General features: G+C 32.8%; 1 protein-coding gene across 1 annotated transcript in view; it reads right to left on the minus strand.

Moving 5' to 3' along the window:
- LOC127720567 (neprilysin-4-like) overlaps positions 1-10,879 on the minus strand; it is a 107,911-nt gene extending 97,032 nt beyond the window's left edge. The window contains exon 1 of the mRNA XM_052227178.1: positions 10,453-10,879. The gene's annotated coding sequence lies outside the window, so the exon portion shown is untranslated. The remainder of the gene's footprint in view (positions 1-10,452) is intronic.
- Between the last annotated feature and the right edge of the window lie 9,958 nt (positions 10,880-20,837).

The following is a 20,837-nucleotide window of genomic DNA, read 5'->3' on the forward strand; positions in this document are numbered from 1 at the left end:
GTTTTGGCAATTACCCCCAAAATGAATCCCAAACTTTTACTTGTGGTATTGAACCTTGTGGTACAATTTCAGAGCGATCAAAATACTTATACACAAGTTATTGTCCTGAAACTAGAAAAATGCTTGTTTTGGGCAACTTTTTGGCCCCTAGTTCCTAAACGGTTGTGACCATCACCCCCAAAAACAATCCCAACCTTCCTTTTGTGGTTTTAAACCTTTTGCTTAAATTTCATAGAGATCCATACACTTAAACTCAAGTAATTGTCCGGAAACCAAATGTCTTCGGACTACAACGACGACGACGTGATAGAAATATACGACCCCAAAATTGTTTTGCGGTCGTATAAAAACTAATCTCTAGTTAAGGACGAATTGAGGATTTACAGTTTTCGAATGGACAAAAAACCAACAAACTAACAATCTATCGCACGTACAAACACAACACTATTTAGTACACCAAGGTACTACACAATTAACAAAACAATGTTTATAAGGTATCAAAATATTACACAAGCATTACATTGACCATCAATCTCTTTGATAACTTGAAGAGCAAGCACATGTACTTTGATCGGATTCGATCTTTGATAGAACTTAAACAAAAGAAGTAATTATTTTTGTTAATACTCAATCCGAATCACTCGCCTTTTTACTTCATACCTACATTTAAGAACATGATATGTGAGTTTGCCTCTGGGCCGATTTCCGGAAGATGGGTAATCGGAAGGAACTCGGGTATTAAGCGTTTTGTTTGTTCGATGTACATTTGTTCGATGGGTTAGTTGTTAATGCATTTACATTAATTAGGAGAATGATACCAGCTACATAAATATACACATTGTATGTGACGACATTGAATAATGAAGACAGCTCATTACCATTGATGTTTGGTTAAGAGGTTGATGGTTTCTAATCTGTTGTTAATTAGGTAAATGCTTAATTATCATGTTATTTGCGAATTACTATAATGAATGAAGACATTTTTGGCGTGTTTGACCTCATAGCCTGTAATTTACATTACCTTCCGTTTTTGCTAAAATACAGAAAGGAAGGATTGATCATTAAATTTAACAAAATGATATACTTTATTGAGAAAATCGTCATCATGTTATTTGTTTTTAATTATTAAAATTCTCTTCACCTCGATTTTTCAATGGCGTGTTTCTGAACATGTCACCAGATTTTATACCACCAAACATTTTGATAAATTTTCGAAGGGGTGTATCATTACGACAAAGCAGAGGATTCCGAAAGAACTTTAAAACAGAGAGTAGACCAGAGCGTTGTCAGATTGTTTTGCGATGTCCTAAGGTGCAAAATTTTACAAAATTGTTTCTTTTTTATTCTAAAAAGATCTTTTACGTGTACAATTCAGACTCTTTTATATTACAACTCTCGTACGTTTCAACAATTTTCAGATTTTGACCAACTTATTGAAACAAATTTAGTGGTAAGTGGCCTTCGCTCTTTTTATTCGCTAATAAATAAATAAACAAAATACTTCCACCTATGTTCAACTAACACTTTTTATGACTTTACTATAACAAAATTTTTTTCAGATGTACAGAGGTTGTTATTAGAGCGAGAAAGCATGGTTTCATAAACAACAGAAAAACGAGCGTTCATAACCTCATATCTTGCAGACCTAAGCTTGTTATTCGGCGTTGACGCTTTTCCATCGTCATCATTCAAGAACGTATTTGGGCGTGGTTTTTTTAAGAAGTTGTGTCAGTGGATTACTTATCAATGCCAAGGGTTGACTGTGGTATAGAAAATTGACATCCCTTAACTACTCCCGTCTGTCAGTATAAACTCTTTGCAAACATTTGGCATCCGTTTGGCTGTACGGAGTTATTGACTAACTTCGATGCCACAACGCTCTCGGAACGTTTAAGAACCCTTGCAACAACTCTTTGAATGGTCCTTATGTGATCTGTTGCAAGGCTATTTCTGGCCTTACGTTACCATCATTTACCAGTGCAGAACCAACTTATTGAAATAATTATCATTTCATCCTCGTGTTATAATACATGAAATATTTGCCACTGGACGATTAACAAACAATTTGCAAGCAACAACCTCATTGATATTTAACCCGCATCTTTTTTTTTTGTGTTTCGTCTAGAAATTAGAAGGTGTTTGTTTACTTCTATTTTAGAAATTATAAATAATTGTTCAAAGAGTTATTCATTAAGGAGTAAAAGCAGAGACTTGTCGGCCCAGAGTCAGAATAAAGTGTCCTGGTAAGGTGACATGTCTTCCTGCGGACTGTCACCTTGTAAAATAGCACGTTAAAAATCCGGCTCAGCATGTCGGTAAAGTACAAAGCAGGGGTAATATTCATATTACATTAACATGTTCTCGTCCAAAAAAAGAAAAGATACAGAACTAAAAATTCAAAAGAGTCTAGCCAGTAAAACACCTTCTAAGGTCTACTTTGTCTAAGGGGTTCATAGTTTCGTGTACTTTGGGTTTCTAACAATGTTATGTCGTATATTTCAAAATTAGCAAAATAATCAAGATCGCTCAAAATAGAAATACTGATAGATTATGGAATATTTGAGCATTATTAAAAAGAGATATTCAAAGATGATTCTCAAAAACGTGCGTAATTTGCAACAACATATCAAATTGTCTTCAAAAGCAACGATAGGTAATGAAAAGACTTTCGAAATTATGGATAAATGTAAACTTGTTGATTTTCATATATTACAATTACGACTTTTTAAAAAAAATTATATGGTTATTATACACTTTCAAATGTTGACCTTTTATGTGAATCAAATACAAGGGACATAGACTTTATATGTTATTGATCAATCAACTCAAACTCTTTACATTTGGTTTGTAGTTATTCTAATAAGGATGTCTGATGACGTTTTTGTCTTTAAATTAAAGTAATAAAATAAATATTTTACATGATAATAATAAGATTTGATATAGACAAAATACATAAATAAATTTAAGAAAATCCCATCACAATATTCTCAGTATCTGATGTCTACTCGTTTAACGCAGTAATATTATTCAAGTCGGACAAAAGGTCAGCCCAGAAAATCATTCAAAACAAGTTGGTTTTTCTCCGTCATTCATCCAAGATTTTAATATGTCTTTATTAACCGCATCATGTAGCTCTATAGTTCTGGATAAGATTACAGATTATATTTTCGTTGTAGGGGTGCTTTCAATAATGGAATTACTCATTGTTTAATAACATTTTTGTCCGGTATTATTTGTAAGAGATCTACAAACAAACGTCTTGGGTGACATTTCTTAGATGATTAGAATACCAGATTCATTTTCAGGGAATGTCGGCTATTTGTTCCTTACCAGACATGGTCATAGTTATAAGACTTTATACAACATGTATATCAAATATAATGTATCATGATGATACAATGCAAGCATGTTTCGATTATCGCTTAAAGTTTATAAGTAAATAACAGGATATTCTTCCTTGTCTGTTGGATCATTGATTGTGTTACATTTTCATTATTGAATGATTATATGCCAAGTGGCAATTTTTTAATGAGTATTCAGGAGTAGAAACCATTCTATGTGATAGGTTTTCAGTAGGTTTTTAGAGTGGTAGAGAGGGGAAATATTTGAAAGCAATATGAACAAAAAGATTGTTTCGCCGTAGCTAAATATCCCCGTGCTGTCTAAATCAGGTACTAAAATGTGTGTCACTTTGTGTCATTGCCGTAGGAATGTTCCTCACCTCCCATAAATATGATCAAATAAAAATTTCTGTATAATATGATGGAAAGAAGTTCTTCTAAGTATGAGAGCTTTCTACTAAATGGTCTAAGGTGAATTGTTTTCACGAGGTCTTGTTGTTATAATACTCCAACAAATGGTCAAAGTCTAATAACTCCCAAATTTGTCAAATCAAAATGGACGTACAATATGGAAAACTACAAATGTTGACAAACAAGAAAACTAAGTATTAGAGTTTTCTGTCGAATGGTCTATTGGGAGTTGCGTCCACAAGGTGTTATTGTCACAATAATACAAATAAATGGTCTAAGTCCTATAATTTCCCTAAAAATTTCAAATAAAACTGACGATATAGAACGACCAAGACAATATGGCGATAAATAATCCTTGCAAGCTTTACGTCAATCGGTCTCTGTGTACGGACGGACGGAATGACATAAGGGAGGGACGACGGACGGAATGACATAAGGACGGACGACGGACGGAATGACATAAGGACGACACGACGGACGTAACCATATATAAAATAAAATTGCAAAATCAGTCAAATTTATCCTTTCAATGGCGCTGTTGTAAAAAAAGACAACGATAGAGATTAAAAGTTGTAATTCGATAATAAAAAAAAACTAGTTTAAACCCGCCACATAAGGATGTACTCTCCCAATTCAAGAATCTCGCCATTTTTTTGTTTACTGTTTTTTGTTTATATGAAGACTATTGTGTTGAAAGCAGATCTTTGATAGTCCCACTGATTTAGAGCTTGACATATTGCATGGACACCTGTCAATGATTCAGACAATTTGTGGCCATTTAGATGTGTTTTAGATTGTTGTGTCGTTGGGTTGCTGTCAAATGAAACCTTTTTTTTATCTTTTTATATTTCGATTCGTCTATATATAGAATTCTTTTCAGCCTTTCAGAATATCCTACATAACGACTTTTTGACGTCAAAATATTTTAGCCGGTGATATTAATATTACTAGAACACACCCGCGACATCGCGGGTCCGTGACTGAATTAAAGTATTTAATCATGTATAAGCCTTATTTTTAGCCTGGATTTTTAGTATTGCTATTATCATCTGATAAAGTCATGCTGATTATAAGATGCACAGTTTTCTCTGCTTTCAAAATCTTTCTGCTTGAACCAGTTGACCTGGAACTTAATAATTATTGATAATATTAATTATTTGGAAAACAAAGTGGCCTGGAATTGTGTCATTTTCAATCAATTCCATTGTCCTTTGATTCGCCGTTTTTACATCGCGATGACCGTGAGGGCATTCCGATGTTTTGTTGCCGACGAGATTTCTAATTACGTAACTTTCGTGTTTGACTGGTAACCGATCTATAAACAGATACATACGCGGACATTATCGAGTGCAAAATAACATTCCTTATCGCTTGTTATAAATTCATTTCTTCAATGAATACTGATAAAAATATTTTTGTTAAGAACATAAATTAATATTATGAAAATGTTTTGTCTTTAGAAATATATATATAAGTAAAAAATCATTGATAATATCTATGCACACGTACCGAAAAAATGTGTTAACGCATGCGGAAGAATATCTCAAGAACGTTTTGCGGCAATCTCCCATTCAGAGTTATCGGTCTTTGCGCTCTCTCAAAGCATGGACCGATAACTCTGCATGGGAGATTAGATTTGTATCACTACAATATAATAGTTATTACGGTGAGGTTGAATTTCCTGTGATTTATTCATCATCTACGCACGAACTTGTCTCAGAAAAAAATATATCTCTGTACATTAACCTCCGTTTCAGGTATAGAGATGTGATTTTTTTAGAGACAAGTGCTTTTGACTATCCACAAGAACTTGCGGTCATCCAATGTTCGGTACTTTAGTACTTTGATTACCTCATGCCGGCTAACAAATTGGAAACTGTACCTACGCCTTATTTTAAGTCGGGATTTTTAGTACTCGTGTCGTCATCTTATAAAGTTATGCTGAATAAAATACTACAACAGGAAACAATGTGACAATGATTGAATTTAGTAGTGTCAACCCTGTATAATGACCCGTGTATATAGCAAATCCCAAATACACCGTTTGGTGGTGCACCTGAGAGATATGGCGTAGTCGACTGAGCATGCGCGAAAGCGTATAAGACACAGATCGATAACGGTCTCCGAATTTGGATATTTTCTCAAAAAATGGCGTTTTCTGTGAAAAAAAGATTGTTTCAAAGACAAATTTAAGAAGTGCAAAACATTACATCTATACGTCATATCACAAATATGTATGTATATGTATATGTATATGTATAAAACTTTGTATGGTTTCAGGGGAGTTGCGGCTCAATGAAATCGGTCTCTTCCTTTAGTAGTATAGACATTGTTTTAATCCGACATTGATTATAACTTTAATATGTTCTGCATTCAACAAGTTTAAAATTTCATGTTTGTTACATGCTTCTTTCAAACAAACGTGTAGGAAAGTACAGAAAAAATATACCACTCGTTATAATACAAACGTTCGCATCACATTTACATAGTGGAAATAAATGTTTCAAAGTTAGCCCCATTGCGTTATATATGTTTAAATCTACAATATGAAGCATTCACTGATGGTTTGTCTTAAGTTTAAATAAAGTGACAGTCATTTCATGTCAAAACTATACGTTATTCTGACTTGTGTTAAAGAAAGGGACAACGCAAATGTGGTATACCTCTTACAAAAAAAACCAACCACAACATCAAACTCATGATATGACTATTAACCAAGGAAATGCGTTAAAACATAAAAACTGTAAACTTGATATTTGATATACAGAGACAAATGAATATTTGTTATTGTTGTTTCTTGAAATAGTTACAGGTAATTTGAGTTCAATCAGTAAATTATTGACGGTTCATCATCTGATTATAGATCACCGTGAAACTGCCTGTGACGAAAAAGAACCAATTTTTCCGCGAGTTATCACCGTGAATCTACATGTGACGAGACAAAGCCAATTGTACCGTAAGTAATCACCACGAATCTCCCTGCGACTAGAAAGAACAAATTACCGTAAGTAATCACCGTGAATCTGCCTGTGACAAGAAATAACCAATTTCCGTAAGTAATCACCCTGTATTTTCCTGTAATAAGTAGAACCAAACGCCGTTAGTAATCACCGTGCATCTTCCTATGACGAGACAAAACCAGTTGTGCGTGAGTAATCACCTTCAATCTATCTGTGACCATAAAGAACCAATTGTGCGTAAGAAAGTGTACAGATGTTCTACTATAAAGCAATAATGTAATGAAATACAGACATTAGAAAGTGGTGAAGAAAATTGAATAATGTGATCGGTGATTTAATGATGTGATCGTTGATTTGATGATGTGATCGTTGATTTAATGATGTGATCGGGTATTTAATGATGTGATCGTTGATTTAATGATGTGATCAGTGATTTAATGATGTGATCGGTGAATTAAAATTAGACGATGAACTTTCAGTGATGTTTTTAAATTAAGAGAAAATGCTCACCAATCTTTGGTAATTTGAAAAGCTTCTTTTCCTAGCCATTGCGTATCTATCTTTAAGTTCCGTCGTAGCGTATAATATTAATATGCAAAGAACGATTTTCTGTCTTCTGAATACAAAAACAATAAAGCACTTTGTCCGTTCAGTCATTGTGATAAAATTGATTATCTGGTCTTTTCAGAAACGTCTTAAAACGTCTTGTTCTCTCTCAAATTCCTCTTGAAAACCTTAAGTAGAATCTATTAAAAGGTTAACAAGAAAATAATTACTTGTCAAATTCTTCATTCATCCTTGTAAATGTAATACTATAACTGTTACAGACGTACGCCGTATTAAAATAATTGCTATTTCTTTTATACCGTTTAGCGCCTTGTTGTCGATGAAAGCAGCTACTTTTGTGGATAAAAATAGATGACTATAAAGTAGCACGTCGAACTGTTTTAACTTCCAGTTTTAGTTTGTAAGACCACAATTCCTGATTTAAGGATACCCATGAATCTAGGCACAATGTTTGTCAATTATTTGTGGCTTTGTTTTATCAGTCAAGGAAAAAGTGTTGCCAAAATTAAAATTTGTAGACTATATTTAGATATGAGCAACAGAAAACTGCCAACATGGGATATTTTACACAAAAGCGTTGATGTATCTTTCAACTTTAACTCAGAACTGTTTTTAAATGAATGATTATTATCTATATTTTTACTTAGTGGTACCCTTATATGAGGAATTGCTCTCATTAAGATCAATTGAGATCGATTAGTATGAGATGCAAGACAATTGGCGTTCACATAACAAACCAACCGACTCAATCTTAATTTTATGGTTCATTTTCAAAAATCTATTTTAAACATCCACTTCGAAAGATTCGATTTTTTTTTCAATTTAAAATCAATTTTGGTTGATGAGAATCAGGATCGATTTAATTTTAAAATCAAATGCCTCTATAAACGCATGCACAATCTCAAAATTTGGGAAAATAAATTTTGATCGCAATCGATTCAGTTGTTTAAGTAGCTTTTCTAATTCAAAACTATTTTCAAGACCGTAGCATTCATCGGGTACTGAAAAATACCGATTGGAATTAACGGACAATGAAATCGATCGCTATGAAACCTGATTTGATATACCGTTAACGTACCAACAGAGTCTTGCTATAACAGGTCAGTTAAAATTTTTGTGCACGGCCAGTCTCCTTTTGACTGTTTAGGGATATTGTGCAATCTTTTTTTTCCAGTAAGCATGACAACTATTATTAATTGTTTCAACAGGTGTCTACATATTCATTTTAAAACAACTGATGTTATGATCTATGATGTAGATAATGACAAACAAATATACAGACATACTTTCTCATTTTATAAAAAATGAATACACATATCTTTTGCAAAAATATGGATGAGGAATATATTCCGACAATATAAGACCACATCCACTTAGAGTATATTTTTATGGTCTTTTTTTTTTATATCAATATTATATTTCAGTCTTAGACGATAACCTTACCTAAGAGTGTAAAACAGTGGCGGATCCAAGGGAAGGGGGGTCCAGGGGTTGGAACCCCCCATTTTTTTGACGATCAATGTATTTGAATAGGGACATATGGTTGGAACCCCCCCCCCCCCTCCTTCCCTTTATCCTGGGTTGGAACCCCTTTTAAAAATGGCTCGATTTGCCCCTGGAAAAATGACGCATTAAAAGATCACAAGCCAAGAGAAAACAATAAAATATTTAACCACTTGGATTCGTCGACTAAAGAAACATGGATCCGTCGGCTTACCACATATAGAGTCCTTAGCGAAAACAAACAATTACGCATCATCATGACAATAATGATAAGATTTGACAATCACTTCTTAAATCAAGGTACTGTCTAATATTTAACAAATTTGGTAATTTCATCGGCGGTTTTCAATGCACATGTTATGTCTTGCCATTTAAAAAGCAAATTAAAGTTTAATGCATTTACGAAGTCAAAGTTAGTGTCAGATGTCAAACAATACAGCATGCTTGTTTCCTGTATAGACATGCATACCGTGTCAGATGTCACACAATACAGCATGCTTGTTTCCAGTATAGACATGGATACCCTTTATTGTATCTAAAGAACTGTTTCTCCTCGATAAAAATTCTTAAACTCAAAATAAGTTGATAATTTGAAAATGGACTATTTGCTTGCAATATCATAAACTAGAACGCATATTTAAACATTGACATCAAATTGGGCGACACGTGCTCCAGTAATAAAAATCTTCAGGTGATCAGAAAACGCCGCAAAAACATAATAATCTTTAGGTGATCCCAAAGCCAAAACTCCGAGGAAAAACACATACAAATCTTTAGGTTAACCCAAAGCCAAAACTCTGAGGAAAACACCTACAAATCTTCAGATGAACCCAAAGTCAAAACGTCTAGGAAAAACACATAAAAATTAAAATTGATAGGTCACATCCACCTTAAAAATAAAAAAGAACAAACAAAATAAAAAAAAAAAGAAATACAGTAACACGAAGATAAATGTACTTCTTCTTTCCTTACTAAAATTAACTTTTTATCACAATGCAGCATATAGATGTGTCATGCGAAAACAATTCAGGTATTTCAAAGGTTCAATTTCAGTTCACTTTCGTGACCTATATATCAAGTTATTTACTAAGCGACAACAATCTTTGTTTATATGATTATCAGAGACGAAAATGATTCGGAATGTTTCTACTAGAAGACTTTGTGCATTTACCACAAACATTTTATCGTCTGATAATCTTTAACTCTATCATTTACAATATATGAAAGTTTTGTCACAAAAGATTCCATAACAGCAGGTTGTATGCTATTAAAATTTGATTCTCTACAACAGCTGAAGTGTTTTATGGCAGATCGTATCTGAAGTTATGAAACTTATATTTTTCTTATTTCTAAATTTCTAATCAAATCTTTTGATACATTTTCTCCGATTCTTCAATTCTAAACGCATTTATTTAACACCTTTCCTTGGATAGCGATAATAAATCTTGTTATAATTTACACATTATGACATTCTTTGGATTTTCTGTTATTTTGATATTATCATAGTTTTGAAATATTATACAGTTATATATAAACAAGTTATATTTACTCATTGTCGAAGCACAAGTTTGTCTCTCTACACTCATTCTTCCAAATTGTGGTGGATATTTTCAGTATATATACATTATAGATATCTAATATTGAAGTTATAGTTGCAAAAAAAAACTTACCTTACTGTTTCTTTAAACCTGAGTTAAAAAAAAGTTATGAATTCCTTCCAATAATAAAATTTGTATAATCCATTTTCTTAAATTGTTTTGCGCATAAAACAAATGGAGCGGTTAAAAGATAGATCCTAATTGGCTGACCAATGACAAAGCCAATTACCACATGTCCATATTATTACGAGAGCTTCTGATTACCTGCAGGTAACGTAGAGCAACGTAATACCATATGGAAATATCGTGAAGACTGTTTTTGTAATAACTGAGATAACAAACGCTGCTTGGTACAGATTGAACTTAATATAGCTGTTATAATTATCACAGATTATAGCATCAAATTCAATTATATTTTTTTTTATAAAAAAACACAGGAAACAGAACGATTGGACATTTTTGACTTGTCTTCTTAAAATAAAAAATGAAATTATGTTCGTCTGGTAAAAATTGAATTCCTATGATGAAAGCTATTGATTTGATTAAACAGATCGGTTTTGTCGTAAAAACCTCAATTACTTTTATTAGCTGGCATAGAGAATCTAAGCTGAACCCAGCAATTCACTTCAATATCCATTACTTAAGAAAACCACATCCGTTTTTGTGAATTCAGTCTTCGTAATTTACCTCATTTCAAAGAATCTTTTTGTATAGCATTGTTAGTGTCGACAAAATCTTTCTCTTAATCAACAGACTTTAACGGTTGCTTTGTAAGAAGTAAATAACTCAATTATCCGTATCAATCAGCACAAGTTTTTCCCCATTGAGAATTGTATGAACTTAACAATCAGGAAATGTTCTGTATATTCTATAATGATTAAGTAAAATAAACAACTCGCTCAATGATTTATTAAGAATTATGGTGATGACTATCGAGGCATATATATCTTGCAAATGATTAAATCTAAGCAGAAGTCTACGCAAAATATAAAAAAATAACAAAATAAATGAATGAAAAACAAAAATAAGACTACACATAGTTAATTTTCCGGCTTTTGATGTCTTATCCTGAGACGAGAAAAGTCTGTAATTCTTTATCTCATTTAAGCCAATAGCTGTTGCTGTATCTCAGCCGCATCATAAAGCAACCAATCAGAATCTATATGTGATAAGTAATTATTTCAAGATGGCGTGTATGGCCACTGAAACTAATAGCTCCGCACCGTGATGCGAAGCAAAAAACAAACAATTATAGAAAGACAAGAAGAAAAGGGTATTTAGATTTTTCACATGAACGTTCTGTAGTAGATTTGGTCCCAGTTGGCGCAATTATGAAACTTCCGTCTTGTCGCATCAAGAAATGAGTAGCAAGTGAAACAATGCCGTTCCCATAATGCAACATAGGTTTCTAATATAGTCCATGCCGTTTTTGGAATTTTAGGGGGGGGGGTTTATAGTATATTTTTTTATTGATCTATTTCTTTTATTTCATTTTTCTTTATATATGGTACCATTACTGGTTTTTCTTCTTCTTCAAGTTTGGAAGAGGAGGAGGGGGTTATATCCGAGGGAAATGACACGCGGAATGTGGAATACAGGGGTAAAAAATGGGGATGTGGGATAAAGGGGGTAAAAAAGTCGGATCTGGGAAAAAGAAGGGCAAAAAGTGGGAACATGGAACAAATTACAAAAAAGCGGGATATAGGAAATGAACACCCTGTGTTACCTTCCGCTTTATACTCTGTATCGTGTTTTTTTTTGTTGTTGTCTGAAAAGTTATTTGAGCAATTATTGTTAATAGGTACATGTTCACCGGTTCCAGCCATTAACAATCCACGAATTGCCATTTTAGTAAAAGTAGCGTAATTCAAATTTTAAACTTAGAATATAAAAATAAGAAGATGATAGTCATTGAGACAACTATCCACCAGTTCATTACCTTCCCCCAAACTACTATGTCCTTAAAAGGACATTGTCTGACTAAGATTCACAGATTTATGGAACAAATGTAAACAGCCCTTCCAATCCAGTTACACAATAATAATCGTAATAACGAGGACAATTGTGACGTTATAATGTTGAGTATTCATAGGTTTGTCAGTTCCAAACGGAATTTCATTGAAACCGATCAACAGAAATGTTGTGTCAGAAATCCAATACATTGCTACTGAAACCGAGCCATGGCATCATAGGTAGATTTTTAGCTCACCTGGCCCAATGGGTCAAGTGAGCTTTTCTCATTACTTGGCGTCCATCGTCCGTCGTCCGTCGTCGTCGTCCGTTAACTTTTACAAAAATATTCTCCTCTGAAACGACTGGACCAAATTTAATCAAACTTGGCCACAATCATCATTGGGGTATCTAGTTTTAAAAATGTGTTCGATGACCCGGCCCGCCAACCAAGATGGCCGCCATGGCTAGAAATATAACATAGGGTAAAAATGTAGATTTTGCTTATATCTCTGAAACCAAAGCATTTAGAGCAATTCTGACGGGGTCAAATTGTTCATCAGGTCAAGATCTATTTGCCCTGAAATTGGTAATTTTAAGAAAAACCGTTGTTGGGTTGCTGCCCTGAATTGATAATTTTAAGAAAATTTTGCAGTTTTTGGTTATTATTTTCAATATTATTATAGATAGAGATAAATTGTAAACAGCAAGATCTACAAATAAGTCAACATCACCAAGATGGTCAATTGACCTCTTAAGGAGTTATTGCCCTTTATAGTTAATTTTTAACAATTTTTTGTAAATTTTTGTTATCTTTTACAAAAATATTCTCCTCTGAAACGACTGGACCAAATTTAATCAAACTTGGCCACAATCATCATTAGGGTATCTAGTTTAAAAATGTGTCCGATAACCCCGCTTACCAACCAAAATGGCCGACATGGCTATAAATAGAACATAGGGGTAAAATGTAGATTTTGGCTTATATCTCTGAAACTAAAGCATTTAGAGCAAATCTGACAGGGTTACAAATGTTTATCAGGTTAAGATCTATCTGCTCTGAAATTTTCAGACAAATCAGACAACCCGTAATTGGGTTGCTGTCCCTGAATTGGTAATTTTAAGGAAATTTTGCAGTTTTTGGTTATTATCTTGAATACTATTATATATAGAGATAAACTGTAAACAGCAATAATGTTCAGCAAAGTAAGATCTACAAATAAGTCAACATCACCAAAATGGTCAATTGACCTAAAAATATCATGACAAAATATTCAATCTTATAAGTCTACCAGTTCTTACATATTTCAAACTAATCTGAATGAAGAGATTCAGAAATGTTGGTTTTTTTTTCCATTAAACTATATCTGCTAAAAGCAATCAACGCCTTTATGATTAAAATATTTCGTCAATATTTTCGACTGCACGGGTGCAAACGATTTTACAACTACGTTATTGAGTTGCTCAATGACGAAAATCTCTGTGGTATTCTCCAATCTCAGGTCTGATAAAGCTTGCCTCTCACCCAAATTTAAAGCATAGGATGAATATAAATGAATTAAACTATAAGAATTTACCATTATGGAAAAAATTAAGTAGGCCGACCAATCAATCAAATTATAATCGATAAACAATAAACTGTTGACACAGAGATAAGTCTCGTTTTGTTGTTGTTGTAAATTTGATAGTATAACGCAAATGCGAGACAAAACAGCTATCCGCATCTTAAACCAAATTATTGGCTTCCTCTAGGAATTAAAACAATTGATTTTGTCCCCATAAATACCAAACCAACAACAGACAACCGTAAGATTATACAGAAGAATCATACCATGGTATTGTCAAATAAAAAATGGCGTTGCGTGGAACTGACTTAGAACCAAATCAGAATTAGCCAACAAACCACTGATGATCAATAAGTTTTACTTTTACCTGGTAATTTACTTACCATCAGAAAAACATGCTTGCAGTGGCCCTCAATTTTTTGTACCTTAAACATAGAAACGCGTAAAAATCATAATTTAGGGCAATATCTTCTATAAAAAGTCAACTAACAATTTCAGCCATTTGACCTATTGGTTCATCATTTTTGCTTTTTTAATTTTCTATCTATTATTGTTTTCAAGATATTAAGCAAAAATGCAAAACACATATTAATCGTCATTTAAGGACAATAACTCATAAAAAAGTCGTCTGACAGTTTTGATATAAATAGACAGTAGACAGATCTCAACATTCTGAGCTTTTTTATCCTGTCAGATTTTTCTATATCTTTTCAAGATAAAAGATATAACTTTCATTTTACCCCAATGTTGCCGTGTCGGCCTTGATGGTTCGCGGGTCGGAATATCGGACACATTTATCAAACTAGATATCCCAATGGACGGACGACGGAGGACGGACGCCAAGTGTTGAGCTCAATTGTCCCTTTTGGTCAGGTAAGCTTATACAAATTTAGTAGTCCAAAATTAAGACATAATTGAGAATTGTGTCCCCCTTTCTTCTGCAAGTTGGAAAAGCAACTTTTTATTCACATATACCATATGAACCATACTTCTGAGGTTTAACAGGGATTAAACAAAAACAACTTATATATATATATATATATATATATATATATAACTTGCCTAACAATGTAATTTTAACACACTATTTAGTATGTAAATATAAGAATGTTTACAATATCTACAAAATGATGAAAATAAACGCAATATTTCGCTAGACTAACTAGCTTTATCAAGCGTGCATCTATCCAGGTGAAATCGGATGTAGATGATAAGAAACTTTTGCAGCTCAATGTATATGTTGCACTTGAATTTAGCTGCCTTGAAAATAATACATAATTTGGATGAAGTTCAAGATTTTTACAAAATTGGTAGTTGAAGTTAGCAACGTCCATTGGCCAATATTACAGGATAAAAAGGACGATGCTGTGTACTAAATTATTCTTTATCTTTCCTGTATCTTTTCTCATCTTTTTCATTAAGACCATCAGGTTCTAAAGTGTGGAGTTGGTGGATCCAAGAATTTTCTCTTCTCCTTCTCGCTGTGGTGTCCCACTCGGTGTTGACTTCTATGATTTGGAAAGTAACATTATCAAAAGAATGTTTCGTTGAACGAAGAAGTCTTGTGAGAGGACAGTTTTTGTTGGTTTTGTACCATGAACGATGGTTATTGAGCCGAATATTAAATTTGTCCATTGTTTCTCCCACATACTGAATGCCACAAGTGTCACATGTTAATATATAAATTGAGTTCTCCGTTTTACAGTTGGAATTTGAGTAGATAGTATAATTTTGTTTAGTAACGGAGCTGATGAAAGAACTGCTTGTATTGGCAGCTTTACAACACAAGCAGTTCCTTCGACCACATTGTTTGTAGCAACCGGGAGATGGAGTAGGCTGCTTTGCTAATACAGATGTCACTAATTTGTCACGGATGTTTTTAGGTCTTCTGAAGGCCATGACTGGTGGTGAGGAAAATTTTCCAATGCTTCTGAACAATGGAAAACACATTTTTAAAATCAGGATGGGAAGTGAGTACAAGGGGTGTTCTGTTAGCTGCTTTATTCTTATCTTTGTACTCTAGAAGTTCTTGGCGACTAGTTGGCTCTTGGCTAGTGCTCCATACCAGCCCTTATCATGGTTCCGATTCATTGACGATATTGATTTCAAATGGACAGATTCACAAGAACATCTTAATGAATTTCTAGGACACTGTAACTCTTTCCACCATTCAATACAATTTACATATGAATCATCTATGGAGAAAATAAACTTCCTCGACACTACGAGTTACATCAAGAACAGAACCATTATAACGGACCTTCATACCAAACAAACGGACAAACATCAATTCCTTTCTCCTAAAAGTTGCCATCCTAAACACTGCTCCCGTGGCATCCCATTCAACCAGGCATTGCGAATCAAGAGAATATGCTCTACTGAAAATACGCAAAATGCTAGACTTGGACAACTACGTAAACATCTAGTTGTTCGAGGATACAATAACAACATCATTGATAGCGATTTCGAAAGAGCAAACAAAACTAGTCGCCAAGAACTTCTAGAGTACAAAGATAAGAATAAAGCAGCTAACAGAATACCCCTTGTACTCACTTAATTACCATCCTGATTTTAAAAATGTGTTTTCCATTGTTCAGAAGCATTGGAAAATTATAGAAAATGATTCTAATCTTAAAAAAGTATTTTCCTCACCACCAGTCATGGCCTTCAGAAGACCTAAAAACATCCGTGACAAATTAGTGACATCTGTATTAGCAAAGCAGCCTACTCCATCTCCCGGTTGCTACAAACAATGTGGTCGAAGGAACTGCTTGTGTTGTAAAGCTGCCAATACAAGCAGTTCTTTCATCAGCTCCGTTACTAAACAAAATTATACCATCTACTCAAATTCCAACTGTAAAACGGAGAACTCAATTTATATATTAACATGTGACACTTGTGGCATTCAGTATGTGGGAGAAACAATTGACAAATTTAATATTCGGCTCAATAACCATCGTTCATGGTACAAAACCAACAAAAACTGTCCTCTCACAAGACATCTTCGTTCAACGAAACATTCTTTTGATAATGTTACTTTCCAAATCATAGAAGTCAACACCGAGTGGGACACCACAGCGAGAAGGAGAAGAGAAAATTTTTGGATCCACCAACTCCACACTTTAGAACCTGATGGTCTTAACGAAAAAGATGAGAAAAGATACAGGAAAGATAAAGAATAATTTAGTACACAGCATCGTCCTTTTTATCCTGTAATATTGGCCAATGGACGTTGCTAACTTCAACTACCAATTTTGTAAAAATCTTGAACTTCATCCAAATTATGTATTATTTTCAAGGCAGCTAAATTCAAGTGCAACATATACATTGAGCTGCAAAAGTTTCTTATCATCTACATCCGATTTCACCTGGATAGATGCACGCTTGATAAAGCTAGTTAGTCTAGCGAAATATTGCGTTTATTTTCATCATTTTGTAGATATTTTAAACATTCTTATATTTACATACTAAATAGTGTGTTAAAATTACATTGTTAGGCAATCTATAATTTTATTTGTGTAATTGAATTAATCTCTGTACTGATTAATCCACACTCCCATAGATTTGTATGTCATGTGCTGCTATTTATAGGCACTTATATATATATATAAATATATATATAGTATGAACAGCTTGTTAAATTGGTTAAAAATTAAATAATCAAAAGTAAGATTTTGCAATTCTTAGAAACCAATAAAACTTGAAAAAATCATGATTATCTGACTAAAAGCTATCATTTTACTATATAAAAAAGTCACAATGTTCAAGTTTCATTGATTTCAAATAATACAAAAACGGGAACTTCGGGTTAAGTCTTAAATGTATATGCATGTTGTATTACCATATTATAGCAATTTGAATGCTGAAATTTGCCACCAACAAAATTTGTTCAAAAAGTTGTTTTCACATGATTACTTAAATCAATATTAATTGGAATTGGAATAACTTCTAGAAATTGAATTACTAATGCTTTTTTAAATAGGAGGAACGACACTGATTCTCGGCCCCATTAGTTGTTATGTTAAAATCTTCATTTTCAAGCATATATAGCTTTTGTGTCTTACGTTCAAATAAATTGAACGTCAATTCATTTCAAAGCACAATCTGAAAAAAATCAACATACATTTAATTGCATATGATATGTACTGGTTCCTTGAACTTTAGAAGAACCAAACAGGCACTTCATATCTGAGAAACAAGCAAAATATGCCCTTCATTTTCTTGCATTTTTATTTATTATTCAGAATTATCCATCAAGTGTTTTACAATGATCACCAGTCTTTCAACTCTCATTTGATACCAAAACTACCAAAACTTTTCTACAGATTTTGAAAGTTATTCTTATGTGCACAGGAACTTTTTTGTGTTAAATATGTACTTCTTTTATGTAATTTCTTTCTGACCAGGCCTGGATAAGTAATGTTACACCCACAGACATGTTAACCTTTGATTTTAGCCCATAATATATAAAATTGTCCAATCAAAATCGTCGTAACAAATGCATTGAATCAGAATATTATATCTACTTATTTCTATATTGTTAATATTTTTTCTGAGCGGACAAAAGCATCAAATCTAAGGACAGGGGCATGTGATTTACAACTACTGTAACGTAATAGCCTAGTAACATTTTAACAAATTTTCAAAATTTACTAAAATATCTTATATAATCTAGTTTTTATAAGATATCTAACAAACTTTATAAGATATCTCATATAGTTTATAAGATATATTATATAGGTTATAAGATATCTTATATAGGTTATAAGATATCTTATATAGTTTTTATTAAGATATCTCACATGTATATAGATTATAAGATATCTCATAGAATTTATAAGATATCTTATATAATTTTCTTTTTAAGATATCTTATAAATCTTATGAGATATTTTATAAGTTATATGAGATATCTTATAAAACTATATAAGATATCTTATAAAGTATATATTATTTGAGATATTTTATATATTATTTGAGATATTTTATATATTATATGAGATATTTTATATATTATATGAGATATTTTATATATTATATGAGATATCTTTAAGTTAGAATAAATAGTAAAACGGCTTGCTATATACTTGATATTTAATAAACATTCGCATTATTAAAAACACATATGTTTTGTCAAAAGGCAAATAAATGAATTTTTGACTGCAATCTTGTCTTTATTTTTTTACTCTGAAATTCCGATCTAGAAATGAACTTTGATTGTTGAAATATACAATGTCACCTATCTATAAATGATCGAAAATTTTCGAGAGGTTCCGATCTTGTTTCCGAAGATATTTGAATGGCTCATAGAAGCTTCCAAAACTCACCAATATATAGGCGTGACCCCTCAGGGGGTTTACACAAAAAGTACAAAGTGTATTCCAAATGATACTGGTACAGCTGTAGATAAACTTGACTGATGTTCTCCCAACAATGTCATAAATAATATGCCTCTAAGGGAAATTAATAGGAGAAAGAAAAATACACCAGTTCAGATTCCTTATCTAAATCGGAATTTTGATAGGCCACGTAAAAGGACATTAAGGAAGGTATTAATATATCCAAACCCCGGACACATACACGGTTAATGTGTTACAAATAAGGATATTTTGTATGCAAATTAAAATAAAAACGACAAATGGCAAACATTGAAAAGAACAGTAGTAGTTAGTCATTAGTTTTATGAATCATGCGTAAGTAAAGTGATATTTATCACACACAGCCTTTAGCTTTATGAACCTTAGAACTGTACATCAATATATAATATATTAAAACAAATAATAAGAAAAAATTGGCCGACCGATGCGTATAATTTATTTCTCTTGGTTATAGCTTGTGTTGTATTTTAGCAAATAGTCATCATCAAAACTGGAAAATAAAATATATAATTTTACAATATATAACATTGATGGATAAGAAAAAAATATAAGAATATATTGAAATGTTGTAAAATATCAGCTCAAATACGACGCTTTCTTATAGAGATAAATGAATGAACACGCAGAAAGGAAATGCATGATTGCCAATTTTGAAAAAAATGACAGTTAATTCCCTTTGGATATATGAAAAAAAAATGATAAAGAAGAGTTACCATTATTAATGTTAAAAGTCACATATTTATCATACAGAAGAATTCTATTTTATATATTTCAGAAATTAATTTTCTTAACTGTTATGTTCACTCTGTGCTATAATACATGTAGCTTTTTACTGAATTCACCGTGTCTGTCTGAAATGAAAGTATTTCTTGTCTTTTTTTGAAAACGTGTGGCTTGAACTCACAGAAACTAACTTGGTGAATTGGTAACATGCACCTTTTCAGTTATACATTTGTACTACAATACAGGTACATGTAACGTGTGAAAGACGAAGTCCGTAGAACTAGTTATTCATTTTGGTAATCAGAAAAACGGTGCATTTTGTGCAAATTATTCGTTTCTGGGAAGTGAATTGTAAAGGATTCCAAAACATGCAACTGAAACTATTTTATCCATTTGAAGTTACAACACGGCTACTCCCCATGAAAACTGGAAAGGATGACTACGCACATACGAAAAGATGAAAATAAAGAGTTGACGATTTAGGATTCTACTGTGTGTGAATCAGTGGACGAGAGAGCGAACCAACGAGAGTGTGAGTGAATGAACCAGAGAAATTGGGCGAATAAAATCAAATGAAAGAGACAGTGAGTGGGTGAGTGAACGAGCGACAGAAAGATATATTCAGTGAGTGAACGAAAGTGTGATTCAAAGTAAATGAGTGAAATAACGTCAGTGAGTGAACCATACATTGATTAAACTGGAGAAAGAGCGCAAACGAAAGAGTGAGCAAACGAGGGCGGGAGAAGTGGATGAATAAGAAAGAAGTACTGAACTAGACAGTAATTGAAAGAACGAGAACGATTGAGCTAACAAAGGAGGGTGGGTGAACGAGAGAGTGAGT

Source organism: Mytilus californianus, unplaced genomic scaffold (assembly GCF_021869535.1).
Source record: "Mytilus californianus isolate M0D057914Y unplaced genomic scaffold, xbMytCali1.0.p SCAF_11, whole genome shotgun sequence".
Taxonomy (NCBI): domain Eukaryota; kingdom Metazoa; phylum Mollusca; class Bivalvia; order Mytilida; family Mytilidae; genus Mytilus; species Mytilus californianus.